This window comes from Ascaphus truei, unplaced genomic scaffold (assembly GCF_040206685.1).
Source record: "Ascaphus truei isolate aAscTru1 unplaced genomic scaffold, aAscTru1.hap1 HAP1_SCAFFOLD_154, whole genome shotgun sequence".
Taxonomy (NCBI): domain Eukaryota; kingdom Metazoa; phylum Chordata; class Amphibia; order Anura; family Ascaphidae; genus Ascaphus; species Ascaphus truei.
This window is the reverse complement of record NW_027454428.1, coordinates 378,492-393,911: the sequence shown is the minus strand read 5'-3', so window position 1 is coordinate 393,911 and position 15,420 is coordinate 378,492.

The window sequence follows — 15,420 nt, the reverse complement described above, 5'->3', positions numbered from 1 at the left end:
GAAAGAGCGCAGAGAGAGAGAAAGAAAGAGCGCAGAGAGAGAAAGAAAGAGCGCAGAGAGAGAAAGAAAGAGCGCAGAGAGAGAAAGAAAGAGCGCAGAGAGTGAGAGAAAGAGCACAGAGAGAAAGAAAGAGCGCAGAGAGAGAGAGAAAGAAAGAGCGCAGAGAGAGAGAGAAAGAAAGAGCGCAGAGAGAGAAAGAGCGCAGAGAGAGAGAGAGGAAGAAAGAGCGCAGAGAGAGAGAAAGAAAGAGCGCAGAGAGAGAGAAAGAGCGCAGAGAGAGAGAAAGAAAGAGCACAGAGAGAGAAAGAAAGAGAGCAGAGAGAGAAAGAAAGAGCGCAAAGAGAGAAAAAAAGAGCGCAGAGAGAAAGAAAGAAAGAGCGCAGAGAGAAAGATAGAGCGCAGAGAGAGAAAGAGAAAGAAAGAGCGCAGAGAGAGAAAGAGAAAGAAAGAGCGCAGAGAGAGAGAGAGAAAGAGCGCAGAGAGAGAGAGAAAGAGCGCAGAGAGAGAGAAAGAGAAAGAAAGAGCGCAGAGAGAGAAAGAAAGAGCGCAGAGAGAGAAAGAAAGAGCGCAGAGAGAGAGAAAGAGCGCAGAGAGAGAGAAAGAGCATAGAGAGAGAGAAAGAGCACAGAGAGAGAGAAAGAGCACAGAGAGAGAGAAAGAAAGAGCGCAGAGAGAGAAAGAAAGAGCGCAGAGAGAGAGAAAGAAAGAGCGCAGAGAGAGAGCGCATAGAGAGAGAGAAAGAGCGCAGAGAGAGAAATAAAGAGCGCAGAGAGAGAAATAAAGAGGGCAGAGAGAGAAATAAAGAGCGCAGAGAAAGAAAGAGCGCAGAGAGAGAGAAAGAAAGAGCGCAGAGAGAGAAAGAAAGAGCGCAAAGAGAGAAAAAAAGAGCGCAAAGAGAGAAAAAAAGAGCGCAGAGAGAAAGAAAGAAAGAGCGCAGAGAGAAAGAAAGAGCGCAGAGAGAGAGAGCGCAGAGAGAGAAAGAGAAAGAAAGAGCGCAGAGAGAGAGAGAGAAAGAGCGCCGAGAGAGAGAAAGAGCGCAGAGAGAGAGAAAGAGCGCAGAGAGAGAGAAAGAGAAAGAAAGAGCGCAAAGAAAGAGCGCAGGGAGAGAGAGAGCGCAGAGAGAGAAAGAGCGCAGAGATAGAAAGAGAAAGAAAGAGCGCAGAGAGAGAAAGAGAGAGCACAGAGAGAGAAAGAGCGCAGAGATAGAAAGAAAGAAAGAGCGCAGAGAGAGAAAGAAAGAGCGCAGAGAGAGAGAAAGAGCGCAGAGAGAGAAAGAGAAAGTAAGAGCGCAGAGAGAGAGAGAGAAAGAGCGCAGAGAGAAAGAGCACATAGAGAGAGAAAGAGCGCAGAGAGAGAGAAAGAAAGAGCGCAGAGAGAGAGAAAGAGCGCAGAGAGAGAGAGAAAGAGCGCAGAGAGAGAAATAAAGAGCGCAGAGAGAGAAAGAAAGAGCGCAGAGAAAGAAAGAGCGCAGAGAGAGAGAAAGAAAGAGCGCAGAGAGAGAAAGAAAGAGAGCAGAGAGAGAAAGAAAGAGAGCAGAGAGAGAAAGAAAGAGCGCAAAGAGAGAAAAAAAGAGCGCAGAGAGAAAGAAAGAAAGAGCGCAGAGAGAAAGAAAGAGCGCAGAGAGAGAGAGAGCGCAGAGAGAAAGAGAAAGAAAGAGCGCAGAGAGAGAGAGAGAAAGAGCGCAGAGAGAGAGAAAGAGAAAGAAAGAGCACAGAGAGAGAGAGAGAAAAAGAGCGCCGAGAGAGAGAGAGAGAGCGCAGAGAGAGAGAAAGAAAGAGCGCAGAGAGAGAAAGTGCGCAGAGAGAGAAAGAGTGCAGAGAGAGAGAAAGAGCGCAGAGAGAGAGAGAGAGAAAGAGCGCAAAGAGAGAAAAAAAGAGCGCAGAAAGAAAGAAACAGCGCAGAGAGAAAGAAAGAAAGAGCGCAGAGAGAGAGAAAGAGCGCAGAGAGAGAGAGAGAAAAAAAAAGCGCAGAGAAAGAAAGAGCGCAGAGAGAAGAAGAAAGAGCGCAGAGAGAGAGAGAAAGAGCGCAGAGAGAGAGAAAGAGCGCAGAGAGAGAGAAAGAGCGCAGAGAGAAAGAGCGCAGAGAGAGAGAAAGAGCGCAGAGAAAGAGAAAGAGCGCAGAGAGAGAGAAAGAGCGCAGAGAGAGAAATAAAGAGCGCAGAGAGAGAAATAAAGAGCGCAGAGAGAGAAATAAAGAGCGCAGAGAGAGAAATAAAGAGCGCAGAGAGAGAAAGAAGAGCGCAAAGAGAGAAAAAAAGAGCGCAAAGAGAGAAATAAAGAGCGCAGAGAGAGAAATAAAGAGCGCAGAGAAAGAAAGAGCGCAGAGAGAGAAATAAAGAGCACAGAGAGAGAAAGAAAGACCGCAGAGAAAGAAAGAGCGCAGTGAGAGAGAAAGAAAGAGCGCAGAGAGAGAAAGAAAGAGCGCAGAGAGAGAAAGAAAGAGCGCAGCCGCAGAGAAAGAAAGAGCGCAGTGAGAGAGAAAGAAAGAGCGCAGAGAGAGAAAGAAAGAGCGCAGAGAGAGAAAGAAAGAGCGCAGAGAGAAAGAAAGAAAGAGCGCAGAGAGAAAGAAAGAGCGCAGAGAGAGAGAGAGAGCGCAGAGAGAAAGAGAAAGAAAGAGCGCAGAGAGAGAAAGAAAGAGCGCAGAGAGAGAAAGAAAGAGCGCAGAGAGAGAAAGAAAGAGCGCAGAGAGAGAAAGAAAGAGCGCAGAGAGAGAAAGAAAGAGCGCAGAGAGTGAGAGAAAGAGCACAGAGAGAAAGAAAGAGCGCAGAGAGAGAGAGAAAGAAAGAGCGCAGAGAGAGAGAGAAAGAAAGAGCGCAGAGAAAGAAAGAGCGCAGAGAGAGAGAGAGGAAGAAAGAGCGCAGAGAGAGAGAAAGAAAGAGCGCAGAGAGAGAGAAAGAGCGCAGAGAGAGAGAAAGAAAGAGCACAGAGAGAGAAAGAAAGAGAGCAGAGAGAGAAAGAAAGAGCGCAAAGAGAGAAAAAAGAGCGCAGAGAGAAAGAAAGAAAGAGCGCAGAGAGAAAGATAGAGCGCAGAGAGAGAGAGAAAGAAAGAGCGCAGAGAGAGAAAGAGCGCAGAGAGAGAGAGAGGAAGAAAGAGCGCAGAGAGAGAGAAAGAAAGAGCGCAGAGAGAGAGAAAGAGCGCAGAGAGAGAGAAAGAAAGAGCACAGAGAGAGAAAGAAAGAGAGCAGAGAGAGAAAGAAAGAGCGCAAAGAGAGAAAAAAAGAGCGCAGAGAGAAAGAAAGAAAGAGCGCAGAGAGAAAGATAGAGCGCAGAGAGAGAGAGCGCAGAGAGAGAAAGAGAAAGAAAGAGCGCAGAGAGAGAAAGAGAAAGAAAGAGCGCAGAGAGAGAGAGAGAAAGAGCGCAGAGAGAGAGAGAAAGAGCGCAGAGAGAGAGAAAGAGAAAGAAAGAGCGCAGAGAGAGAAAGAAAGAGCGCAGAGAGAGAAAGAAAGAGCGCAGAGAGAGAGAAAGAGCGCAGAGAGAGAGAAAGAGCATAGAGAGAGAGAAAGAGCACAGAGAGAGAGAAAGAGCACAGAGAGAGAGAAAGAAAGAGCGCAGAGAGAGAAAGAAAGAGCGCAGAGAGAGAGAAAGAAAGAGCGCAGAGAGAGAGCGCATAGAGAGAGAGAAAGAGCGCAGAGAGAGAAATAAAGAGCGCAGAGAGAGAAATAAAGAGGGCAGAGAGAGAAATAAAGAGCGCAGAGAAAGAAAGAGCGCAGAGAGAGAGAAAGAAAGAGCGCAGAGAGAGAAAGAAAGAGCGCAAAGAGAGAAAAAAAGAGCGCAAAGAGAGAAAAAAAGAGCGCAGAGAGAAAGAAAGAAAGAGCGCAGAGAGAAAGAAAGAGCGCAGAGAGAGAGAGCGCAGAGAGAGAAAGAGAAAGAAAGAGCGCAGAGAGAGAGAGAGAAAGAGCGCCGAGAGAGAGAAAGAGCGCAGAGAGAGAGAAAGAGAAAGAAAGAGCGCAGAGAGAGAGAGAGAAAGAGCGCAAAGAGAGAGAAAGAGCGCAGAGAAAGAAAGAGAAAGAAAGAGCGCAGAGAGAGAAAGAGCGCAGAGAGAGAAAGAGCGCAGGGAGAGAGAGAGCGCAGAGAGAGAAAGAGCGCAGAGAAAGAAAGAGAAAGAAAGAGCGCAGAGAGAGAAAGAGAGAGCACAGAGAGAGAAAGAGCGCAGAGATAGAAAGAAAGAAAGAGCGCAGAGAGAGAAAGAAAGAGCGCAGAGAGAGAGAAAGAGCGCAGAGAGAGAAAGAGAAAGTAAGAGCGCAGAGAGAGAGAGAGAAAGAGCGCAGAGAGAAAGAGCACATAGAGAGAGAAAGAGCGCAGAGAGAGAGAAAGAAAGAGCGCAGAGAGAGAGAAAGAGCGCAGAGAGAGAGAGAAAGAGCGCAGAGAGAGAAATAAAGAGCGCAGAGAGAGAAAGAAAGAGCGCAGAGAAAGAAAGAGCGCAGAGAGAGAGAAAGAAAGAGCGCAGAGAGAGAAAGAAAGAGAGCAGAGAGAGAAAGAAAGAGAGCAGAGAGAGAAAGAAAGAGCGCAAAGAGAGAAAAAAAGAGCGCAGAGAGAAAGAAAGAAAGAGCGCAGAGAGAAAGAAAGAGCGCAGAGAGAGAGAGAGCGCAGAGAGAAAGAGAAAGAAAGAGCGCAGAGAGAGAGAGAGAAAGAGCGCAGAGAGAGAGAAAGAGAAAGAAAGAGCACAGAGAGAGAGAGAGAAAAAGAGCGCCGAGAGAGAGAGAGAGAGCGCAGAGAGAGAGAAAGAAAGAGCGCAGAGAGAGAAAGTGCGCAGAGAGAGAAAGAGTGCAGAGAGAGAGAAAGAGCGCAGAGAGAGAGAGAGAGAAAGAGCGCAAAGAGAGAAAAAAAGAGCGCAGAAAGAAAGAAACAGCGCAGAGAGAAAGAAAGAAAGAGCGCAGAGAGAGAGAAAGAGCGCAGAGAGAGAGAGAGAAAAAAAAAGCGCAGAGAAAGAAAGAGCGCAGAGAGAAGAAGAAAGAGCGCAGAGAGAGAGAGAAAGAGCGCAGAGAGAGAGAAAGAGCGCAGAGAGAGAGAAAGAGCGCAGAGAGAAAGAGCGCAGAGAGAGAGAAAGAGCGCAGAGAAAGAGAAAGAGCGCAGAGAGAGAGAAAGAGCGCAGAGAGAGAAATAAAGAGCGCAGAGAGAGAAATAAAGAGCGCAGAGAGAGAAATAAAGAGCGCAGAGAGAGAAATAAAGAGCGCAGAGAGAGAAAGAAGAGCGCAAAGAGAGAAAAAAAGAGCGCAAAGAGAGAAATAAAGAGCGCAGAGAGAGAAATAAAGAGCGCAGAGAAAGAAAGAGCGCAGAGAGAGAAATAAAGAGCACAGAGAGAGAAAGAAAGAGCGCAGAGAAAGAAAGAGCGCAGAGAGAGAGAAAGAAAGAGCGCAGAGAGAGAAAGAAAGAGCGCAGAGAGAGAAAGAAAGAGCGCAGAGAGAAAGAAAGAAAGAGCGCAGAGAGAAAGAAAGAGCGCAGAGAGAGAGAGAGAGCGCAGAGAGAAAGAGAAAGAAAGAGCGCAGAGAGAGAAAGAAAGAGCGCAGAGAGAGAAAGAAAGAGCGCAGAGAGAGAAAGAAAGAGCGCAGAGAGAGAAAGAAAGAGCGCAGAGAGAGAAAGAAAGAGCGCAGAGAGTGAGAGAAAGAGCACAGAGAGAAAGAAAGAGCGCAGAGAGAGAGAGAAAGAAAGAGCGCAGAGAGAGAGAGAAAGAAAGAGCGCAGAGAAAGAAAGAGCGCAGAGAGAGAGAGAGGAAGAAAGAGCGCAGAGAGAGAGAAAGAAAGAGCGCAGAGAGAGAGAAAGAGCGCAGAGAGAGAGAAAGAAAGAGCACAGAGAGAGAAAGAAAGAGAGCAGAGAGAGAAAGAAAGAGCGCAAAGAGAGAAAAAAGAGCGCAGAGAGAAAGAAAGAAAGAGCGCAGAGAGAAAGATAGAGCGCAGAGAGAGAGAGAGCGCAGAGAGAGAAAGAGAAAGAAAGAGCGCAGAGAGAGAAAGAGAAAGAAAGAGCGCAGAGAGAGAGAGAGAAAGAGCGCAGAGAGAGAGAGAAAGAGCGCAGAGAGAGAGAAAGAGAAAGAAAGAGCGCAGAGAGAGAAAGAAAGAGCGCAGAGAGAGAAAGAAAGAGCGCAGAGAGAGAGAAAGAGCGCAGAGAGAGAGAAAGAGCGCAGAGAGAGAGAAAGAGCACAGAGAGAGAGAAAGAGCACAGAGAGAGAGAAAGAAAGAGCGCAGAGAGAGAAAGAGCGCAGAGAGAGAAAGAAAGAGCGCAGAGAGAGAGAGAGAAAGAGCGCAGAGAGAGAGCGCATAGAGAGAGAGAAAGAGCGCAGAGAGAGAAATAAAGAGCGCAGAGAGAGAAATAAAGAGGGCAGAGAGAGAAATAAAGAGCGCAGAGAAAGAAAGAGCGCAGAGAGAGAGAAAGAAAGAGCGCAGAGAGAGAAAGAAAGAGCGCAAAGAGAGAGAGCGCAGAGAGAGAAAGAGAAAGAAAGAGCGCAGAGAGAGAGAGAGAAAGAGCGCCGAGAGAGAGAAAGAGCGCAGAGAGAAAGAAAGAAAGAGCGCAGAGAGAAAGAAAGAAAGAGCGCAGAGAGAGAGAGCGCAGAGAGTGAAAGAGAAAGAAAGAGCGCAGAGAGAGAGAGAGAAAGAGCGCCGAGAGAGAGAAAGAGCGCAGAGAGAGAGAAAGAGAAAGAAAGAGCGCAGAGAGAGAGAGAGAAAGAGCGCAGAGAGAGAGAAAGAGCGCAGAGAAAGAAAGAGCGCAGAGAGAGAAAGAGCGCAGAGAGAGAAAGAGCGCAGGGAGAGAGAGAGCACAGAGAGAGAAAGAGCGCAGAGAAAGAAAGAGAAAGAAAGAGCGCAGAGAGAGAAAGAGAGAGCGCAGAGAGAGAAAGAGCGCAGAGATAGAAAGAAAGAAAGAGCGCAGAGAGAGAAAGAAAGAGCGCAGAGAGAGAGAAAGAGCGCAGAGAGAGAAAGAGAAAGTAAGAGCGCAGAGAGAGAGAGAGAAAGAGCGCAGAGAGAGAGAAAGAGCGCAGAGAGAGAGAAAGAGCGCAGAGAAAGAAAGAGAAAGAAAGAGTGCAGAGAGAGAAAGAGCGCAGAGAGAGAAAGAGCGCAGAGAGAGAGCGCAGAGAGAGAGCGCAGAGAGAGAAAGAGCGCAGAGAGAGAGAAAGAGCGCAGAGAGAGAGAAAGAGAGCAAAGAGAGAGAAAGAGCGCAGAGAGAGAGAAAGAGCGCAGAGAGAGAGAAAGAGCGCAGAGAGAGAGAAAGAGCGCAGAGAGAGAGAAAGAAAGAGCGCAGAGAGAGAAAGAAAGAGCGCAGAGAGAGAAAGAAAGAGCGCAGAGAGAGAAAGAAAGAGCGCAGAGAGAGAAAGAAAGAGCGCAGAGAGAGAAAGAAAGAGCGCAGAGAGTGAGACAGAAAGAGCACAGAGAGAAAGAAAGAGCGCAGAGAGATAGAGAAAGAAAGAGCGCAGAGAGAGAGAGAAAGAAAGAGCGCAGAGAGAGAAAGAGCGCAGAGAGAGAGAGGAAGAAAGTGCGCAGAGAGAGAGAAAGAAAGAGCGCAGAGAGAAAGAAAGAGCACATAGAGAGAGAAAGAGCGCAGAGAGAGAGAAAGAAAGAGCGCAGAGAGAGAGAAAGAGCGCAGAGGGAGAGAGAAAGAGCGCAGAGAGAGAAATAAAGAGCGCAGAGAGAGAAAGAAAGAGCGCAGAGAGAGAAAGAAAGAGCGCAGAGAGAAAGAGAGCGCAGAGAGAAAGAGAAAGAAAGAGCGCAGAGAGAGAGAAAGAGCGCAGAGAGAGAGAAAGAGAAAGAAAGAGCACAGAGAGAGAGAGAGAGAGAAAGAGCGCCGAGAGAGAGAGAGAGAGCGCAGAGAGAGAGAAAGAAAGAGCGCAGAGAGAGAAAGTGCGCAGAGAGAGAAAGTGCGCAGAGAGAGAAAGAGTGCAGAGAGAAAGAAAGAGCGCAGAGAGAGAGAGAGAGAGAAAGAGCGCAAAGAGAGAAAAAAAGAGCGCAGAAAGAAAGAAACAGCGCAGAGAGAAAGAAAGAAATAGCGCAGAGAGTGAGAGAGAAAGAGCACAGAGAGAAAGAAAGAGCGCAGAGAGAGAGAGAAAGAAAGAGCGCAGAGAGAGAGAAAGAGAAAGAAAGAGCGCAGAGAGAGAGAGAGAAAGAGCGCAGAGAGAGAGAAAGAGCGCAGAGAAAGAAAGAGAAAGAAAGAGCGCAGAGAGAGAAAGAGCGCAGGGAGAGAAAGAGCGCAGGGAGAGAGAGAGCGCAGAGAGAGAAAGAGCGCAGAGAGAGAAAGAGAGAGCGCAGAGAGAGAAAGAAAGAGCGCAAAGAGAGAAAAAAAGAGCGCAGAAAGAAAGAAAGAGCGCAGAGAGAAAGAAAGAAAGAGCGCAGAGAGAGAGAAAGAGCGCAGAGAGAGAAAGAGAAAGTAAGAGCGCAGAGAGAGAGAGAGAAAGAGCGCAGAGAGAGAGAGAGAAAGAGCGCAGAGAGAGAGAAAGAGCGCAGAGAAAGAAAGAGAAAGAAAGAGTGCAGAGAGAGAAAGAGCGCAGAGAGAGAAAGAGCGCAGAGAGAGAAAGAGCGCAGAGAGAGAAAGAGCGCAGAGAGAGAAAGAGCGCAGAGAGAGAAAGAGCGCAGAGAGAGAAAGAGCGCAGAGAGAGAGAAAAAGCGCAGAGAGAGAGAAAGAGCGCAAAGAGAGAGAAAGAGCGCAGAGAGAGAGAAAGAGCGCAGAGAGAGAGAAAGAGCGCAGAGAGAGAGAAAGAGCGCAGAGAGAGAGAAAGAAAGAGCGCAGAGAGAGAGAAAGAAAGAGCGCAGAGAGAGAAAGAAAGAGCGCAGAGAGAGAAAGAAAGAGCGCAGAGAGAGAAAGAAAGAGCGCAGAGAGAGAAAGAAAGAGCGCAGAGAGAGAAAGAAAGAGCGCAGAGAGTGAGAGAAAGAGCACAGAGAGAAAGAAAGAGCGCAGAGAGAGAGAGAAAGAAAGAGCGCAGAGAGAGAGAGAAAGAAAGAGCGCAGAGAGAGAAAGAGCGCAGAGAGAGAGAGAGGAAGAAAGAGCGCAGAGAGAGAGAAAGAAAGAGCGCAGAGAGAGAGAAAGAGCGCAGAGAGAGAGAAAGAGCGCAGAGAGAGAGAAAGAAAGAGCACAGAGAGAGAAAGAAAGAGAGCAGAGAGAGAAAGAAAGAGCGCAAAGAGAGAAAAAAAGAGCGCAGAGAGAAAGAAAGAAAGAGCGCAGAGAGAAAGATAGAGCGCAGAGAGAGAGAGCGCAGAGAGAGAAAGAGAAAGAAAGAGCGCAGAGAGAGAAAGAGAAAGAAAGAGCGCAGAGAGAGAGAGAGAAAGAGCGCAGAGAGAGAGAGAAAGAGCGCAGAGAGAGAGAAAGAGAAAGAAAGAGCGCAGAGAGAGAAAGAAAGAGCGCAGAGAGAGAAAGAAAGAGCGCAGAGAGAGAGAAAGAGCGCAGAGAGAGAGAAAGAGCACAGAGAGAGAGAAAGAGCACAGAGAGAGAGAAAGAGCACAGAGAGAGAGAAAGAAAGAGCGCAGAGAGAGAAAGAAAGAGCGCAGAGAGAGAGAAAGAAAGAGCGCAGAGAGAGAGCGCATAGAGAGAGAGAAAGAGCGCAGAGAGAGAAATAAAGAGCGCAGAGAGAGAAATAAAGAGGGCAGAGAGAGAAATAAAGAGCGCAGAGAAAGAAAGAGCGCAGAGAGAGAGAAAGAAAGAGCGCAGAGAGAGAAAGAAAGAGCGCAAAGAGAGAAAAAAAGAGCGCAAAGAGAGAAAAAAAGAGCGCAGAGAGAAAGAAAGAAAGAGCGCAGAGAGAAAGAAAGAGCGCAGAGAGAGAGAGCGCAGAGAGAGAAAGAGAAAGAAAGAGCGCAGAGAGAGAGAGAGAAAGAGCGCCGAGAGAGAGAAAGAGCGCAGAGAGAGAGAAAGAGAAAGAAAGAGCGCAGAGAGAGAGAGAGAAAGAGCGCAAAGAGAGAGAAAGAGCGCAGAGAAAGAAAGAGAAAGAAAGAGCGCAGAGAGAGAAAGAGCGCAGAGAGAGAAAGAGCGCAGGGAGAGAGAGAGCGCAGAGAGAGAAAGAGCGCAGAGAAAGAAAGAGAAAGAAAGAGCGCAGAGAGAGAAAGAGAGAGCGCAGAGAGAGAAAGAGCGCAGAGATAGAAAGAAAGAAAGAGCGCAGAGAGAGAAAGAAAGAGCGCAGAGAGAGAGAAAGAGCGCAGAGAGAGAAAGAGAAAGTAAGAGCGCAGAGAGAGAGAGAGAAAGAGCGCAGAGAGAGAGAGAAAGAGCGCAGAGAGAGAGAAAGAGCGCAGAGAGAGAGAAAGAGCGCAGAGAAAGAAAGAGAAAGAAAGAGTGCAGAGAGAGAAAGAGCGCAGAGAGAGAAAGAGCGCAGAGAGAGAGCGCAGAGAGAGAGCGCAGAGAGAGAAAGAGCGCAGAGAGAGAGAAAGAGCGCAGAGAGAGAGAAAGAGAGCAAAGAGAGAGAAAGAAAGAGCGCAGAGAGAGAGAGAAAGAGCGCCGAGAGAGAGAAAGAGCGCAGAGAGAGAGAAAGAGAAAGAAAGAGCGCAGAGAGAGAGAGAGAAAGAGCGCAAAGAGAGAGAAAGAGCGCAGAGAAAGAAAGAGAAAGAAAGAGCGCAGAGAGAGAAAGAGCGCAGAGAGAGAAAGAGCGCAGGGAGAGAGAGAGCGCAGAGAGAGAAAGAGCGCAGAGAAAGAAAGAGAAAGAAAGAGCGCAGAGAGAGAAAGAGAGAGCGCAGAGAGAGAAAGAGCGCAGAGATAGAAAGAAAGAAAGAGCGCAGAGAGAGAAAGAAAGAGCGCAGAGAGAGAGAAAGAGCGCAGAGAGAGAAAGAGAAAGTAAGAGCGCAGAGAGAGAGAGAGAAAGAGCGCAGAGAGAGAGAGAAAGAGCGCAGAGAGAGAGAAAGAGCGCAGAGAGAGAGAAAGAGCGCAGAGAAAGAAAGAGAAAGAAAGAGTGCAGAGAGAGAAAGAGCGCAGAGAGAGAAAGAGCGCAGAGAGAGAGCGCAGAGAGAGAGCGCAGAGAGAGAAAGAGCGCAGAGATAGAGAAAGAGCGCAGAGAGAGAGAAAGAGCGCAGAGAGAGAGAAAGAAAGAGCGCAGAGAGAGAAAGAAAGAGCGCAGAGAGAGAAAGAAAGAGCGCAGAGAGAGAAAGAAAGAGCGCAGAGAGAGAAAGAAAGAGCGCAGAGAGAGAAAGAAAGAGCGCAGAGAGTGAGAGAGAAAGAGCACAGAGAGAAAGAAAGAGCGCAGAGAGATAGAGAAAGAAAGAGCGCAGAGAGAGAGAGAAAGAAAGAGCGCAGAGAGAGAAAGAGCGCAGAGAGAGAGAGGAAGAAAGAGCGCAGAGAGAGAGAAAGAAAGAGCGCAGAGAGAAAGAAAGAGCACATAGAGAGAGAAAGAGCGCAGAGAGAGAGAAAGAAAGAGCGCAGAGAGAGAGAAAGAGCGCAGAGAGAGAGAGAAAGAGCGCAGAGAGAGAAATAAAGAGCGCAGAGAGAGAAAGAAAGAGCGCAGAGAAAGAAAGAGCGCAGAGAGAGAGAAAGAAAGAGCGCAGAGAGAGAAAGAAAGAGAGCAGAGAGAGAAAGAAAGAGAGCAGAGAGAGAAAGAAAGAGCGCAAAGAGAGAAAAAAAGAGCGCAGAGAGAAAGAAAGAAAGAGCGCAGAGAGAAAGAAAGAGCGCAGAGAGAGAGAGAGCGCAGAGAGAAAGAGAAAGAAAGAGCGCAGAGAGAGAGAGAGAAAGAGCGCAGAGAGAGAGAAAGAGAAAGAAAGAGCACAGAGAGAGAGAGAGAGAAAGAGCGCCGAGAGAGAGAGAGAGAGCGCAGAGAGAGAGAAAGAAAGAGCGCAGAGAGAGAAAGTGCGCAGAGAGAGAAAGTGCGCAGAGAGAGAAAGAGTGCAGAGAGAGAGAAAGAGCGCAGAGAGAGAGAGAGAGAAAGAGCGCAAAGAGAGAAAAAAAGAGCGCAGAAAGAAAGAAACAGCGCAGAGAGAAAGAGAGAAAGAGCGCAGAGAGAGAGAGAGAAAAAAAAAGCGCAGAGAAAGAAAGAGCGCAGAGAGAAGAAGAAAGAGCGCAGAGAGAGAGAGAAAGAGCGCAGAGAGAGAGAAAGAGCGCAGAGAAAGAAAGAGAAAGAAAGAGCGCAGAGAGAGAAAGAGCGCAGAGAGAGAAAGAGCGCAGAGAGAGAAAGAGCGCAGAGAGAGAAAGAGCGCAGAGAGAGAGAGAGCGCAGAGAGAGAGCGCAGAGAGAGAGCGCAGAGAGAAAGAAAGAGCGCAGAGAGAGAGAAAGAGCGCAGAGAGAGAGAAAGAGCGCAGAGAGAGAGAAAGAGCGCAGAGAGAGAGAAAGAGCGCAGAGAGAGAGAAAGAGCGCAGAGAGAGAAAGAAAGAGCGCAGAGAGAGAAAGAAAGAGCGCAGAGAGAGAAAGAAAGAGCGCAGAGAGAGAAAGAAAGAGCGCAGAGAGAGAAAGAAAGAGCTCAGAGAGAGAAAGAAAGAGCGCAGAGAGAGAGAGAAAGAGCACAGAGAGAAAGAAAGAGCGCAGAGAGAGAGAGAAAGAAAGAGCGCAGAGAGAGAGAGAAAGAAAGAGCGCAGAGAGAGAGAGAAAGAAAGAGCGCAGAGAGAGAAAGAGCGCAGAGAGAGAGAGGAAGAAAGAGCGCAGAGAGAGAGAAAGAAAGAGCGCAGAGAGAAAGAAAGAGCACATAGAGAGAGAAAGAGCGCAGAGAGAGAGAAAGAAAGAGCGCAGAGAGAGAGAAAGAGCGCAGAGAGAGAGAGAAAGAGCGCAGAGAGAGAAATAAAGAGCACAGAGAGAGAAAGAAAGAGCGCAGAGAAAAAAGAGCGCAGAGAGAGAGAAAGAAAGAGCGCAGAGAGAGAAAGAAAGAGCGCAGAGAGAAAGAAAGAAAGAGCGCAGAGAGAAAGAAAGAGCGCAGAGAGAGAGAGAGAGCGCAGAGAGAAAGAGAAAGAAAGAGCGCAGAGAGAGAGAGAGAAAGAGCGCCGAGAGAGAGAGAGAGAGCGCAGAGAGAGAGAAAGAGAAAGAAAGAGCGCAGAGAGAGAAAGTGCGCAGAGAGAGAAAGAGCGCAGAGAGAAAGAAAGAGCGCAGAGAGAGAGAGAGAAAGAAAAAGCGCAGAGAAAGAAAAAGCGCAGAGAGAGGAAGAAAGAGCGCAGAGAGAGAGAGAAAGAAAGAGCGCAGAGAGAGAGAAAGAGCGCAGAGAGAGAGAAAGAACGCAGAGAGAGAGAAAAAGCGCAGAGAGAAAGAAAGTGCGCAGAGAGAGAGAAAGAGCGCAGAGAGAGAGAGAGAAAGAAAAAGCGCAGAGAAAGAAAGAGCGCAGAGAGAGGAAGAAAGAGCGCAGAGAGAGAGAGAAAGAAAGAGCGCAGAGAGAGAGAAAGAGCGCAGAGAGAGAGAGAAAGAACGCAGAGAGAGAGAAAGAGTGCAGAGAGAGAGAAAGAGCGCAGAGAGAGAGAAAGAGCGCAGAGAGAGAGAAAGAGCGCAGAGAGAGAGAGAGCGCAGAGAAAGAGAAAGAGCGCAGAGAGAGAGAAAGAGCGCAGAGAGAGAAATAAAGAGCGCAGAGAGAGAAATAAAGAGCGCAGAGAGAGAAATAAAGAGCGCAGAGAGAGAAATAAAGAGCGCAGAGAAATAAAGAGCGCAGAGAAAGAAAGAGCGCAGAGAGAGAGAAAGAAAGAGCGCAGAGAGAGAAAAAAGAGCGCAAAGAGAGAAAAAAAGAGCGCAAAGAGAGAAAAAAAGAGCGCAAAGAGAAAGAAAGAAAGAGCGCAGAGAGAAAGAAAGAGCGCAGATAGAGAGCGCAGAGAGAGAAAGAGAAAGAAAGAGCGCAGAGAGAGAGAGAGAGAAAGAGCGCCGAGAGAGAGAAAGAGCGCAGAGAGAGAGAAAGAGAAAGAAAGAGCGCAGAGAGAGAGAGAGAAAGAGCGCAGAGAGAGAGAAAGAGCGCAGAGAAAGAAAGAGAAAGAAAGAGCGCAGAGAGAGAAAGAGCGCAGAGAGAGAGAGAGCGCAGAGAGAGAAAGAGCGCAGAGAAAGAAAGAGAAAGAAAGAGCGCAGAGAGAGAAAGAGAGAGCGCAGAGAGAGAAAGAAAGAGCGCAGAAAGAAAGAAAGAGCGCAGAGAGAGAGAAAGAAAGAACGCAGAGAGAGAGAAAGAAAGAGCGCAGAGAGAGAGAGAAAGAACGCAGAGAGAGAGAAAGAGCGCAGAGAGAGAGAGAAAGAGCGCAGAGAGAGAGAAAGAGCGCAGAGAGAGAGAAAGAGCACAGAGAAAGAGAAAGAGCGCAGAGAGAGAGAAAGAGCACAGAGAGAGAAATAAAGAGCGCAGAGAGAGAAATAAAGAGCGCAGAGAGAGAAATAAAGAGCGCAGAGAGAGAAATAAAGAGCGCAGAGAGAGAAATAAAGAGCGCAGAGAAAGAAAGAGCGCAGAGAAAGAAAGAGCGCAGAGAGAGAAAGAAAGAGCGCAGAGAGAGAAAGAAAGAGCGCAAAGAGAGAAAAAAAGAGCGCAAAGAGAGAAAAAAAGAGCGCAGAGAGAAAGAAAGAAAGAGCGCAGAGAGAAAGAAAGAGCGCAGATAGAGAGCGCAGAGAGAGAAAGAGAAAGAAAGAGCGCAGAGAGAGAGAGAGAGAAAGAGCGCCGAGAGAGAGAAAGAGCGCAGAGAGAGAGAAAGAGAAAGAAAGAGCGCAGAGAGAGAGAGAGAGAAAGAGCGCAGAGAGAGAGAAAGAGCGCAGAGAAAGAAAGAGAAAGAAAGAGCGCAGAGAGAGAAAGAGCGCAGAGAGAGAGAGAGCGCAGAGAGAGAAAGAGCGCAGAGAAAGAAAGAGAAAGAAAGAGCGCAGAGAGAGAAAGAAAGAGCGCAGAAAGAAAGAAAGAGCGCAGAGAGAAAGAAAGAAAGAGCGCAGAGAGAGAGAAAGAGCGCAGAGAGAGAAAGAGAAAGAAAGAGCGCAGAGAGAGAGAGAGAAAGAGCGCAGAGAGAGAGAGAAAGAGCGCAGAGAGAGAGAGAAAGAGCGCAGATAAAGAAAGAGAAAGAAAGAGCGCAGAGAGAGAAAGAGCGCAGAGAGAGAAAGAGCGCAGAGAGAGAGAGCGCAGAGAGAGAAAGAGCGCAGAGAGAAAGAAGGAGCGCAGAGAGAGAGAGAATGAGCGCAGAGAGAGAGAGAGAGCGCAGAGAGAGAGAAAGAGCGCAGAGAGAGAGAAAGAGCGCAGAGAGAGAGAGAAAGAGCGCAGAGAGAGAGAAAGAGCGCAGAGAGAGAAAAAAAGAGCGCAAAGAGAAAGAAAGAAAGAGCGCAGAGAGAAAGAAAGAGCGCAGATAGAGAGCGCAGAGAGAGAAAGAGAAAGAAAGAGCGCAGAGAGAGAGAGAGAGAAAGAGCGCCGAGAGAGAGAAAGAGCGCAGAGAGAGAGAAAGAGAAAGAAAGAGCGCAGAGAGAGAGAGAGAAAGAGCGCAGAGAGAGAGAAAGAGCGCAGAGAAAGAAAGAGAAAGAAAGAGCGCAGAGAGAGAAAGAGCGCAGAGAGAGAGAGAGCGCAGAGAGAGAAAGAGCGCAGAGAAAGAAAGAGAAAGAAAGAGCGCAGAGAGAGAAAGAG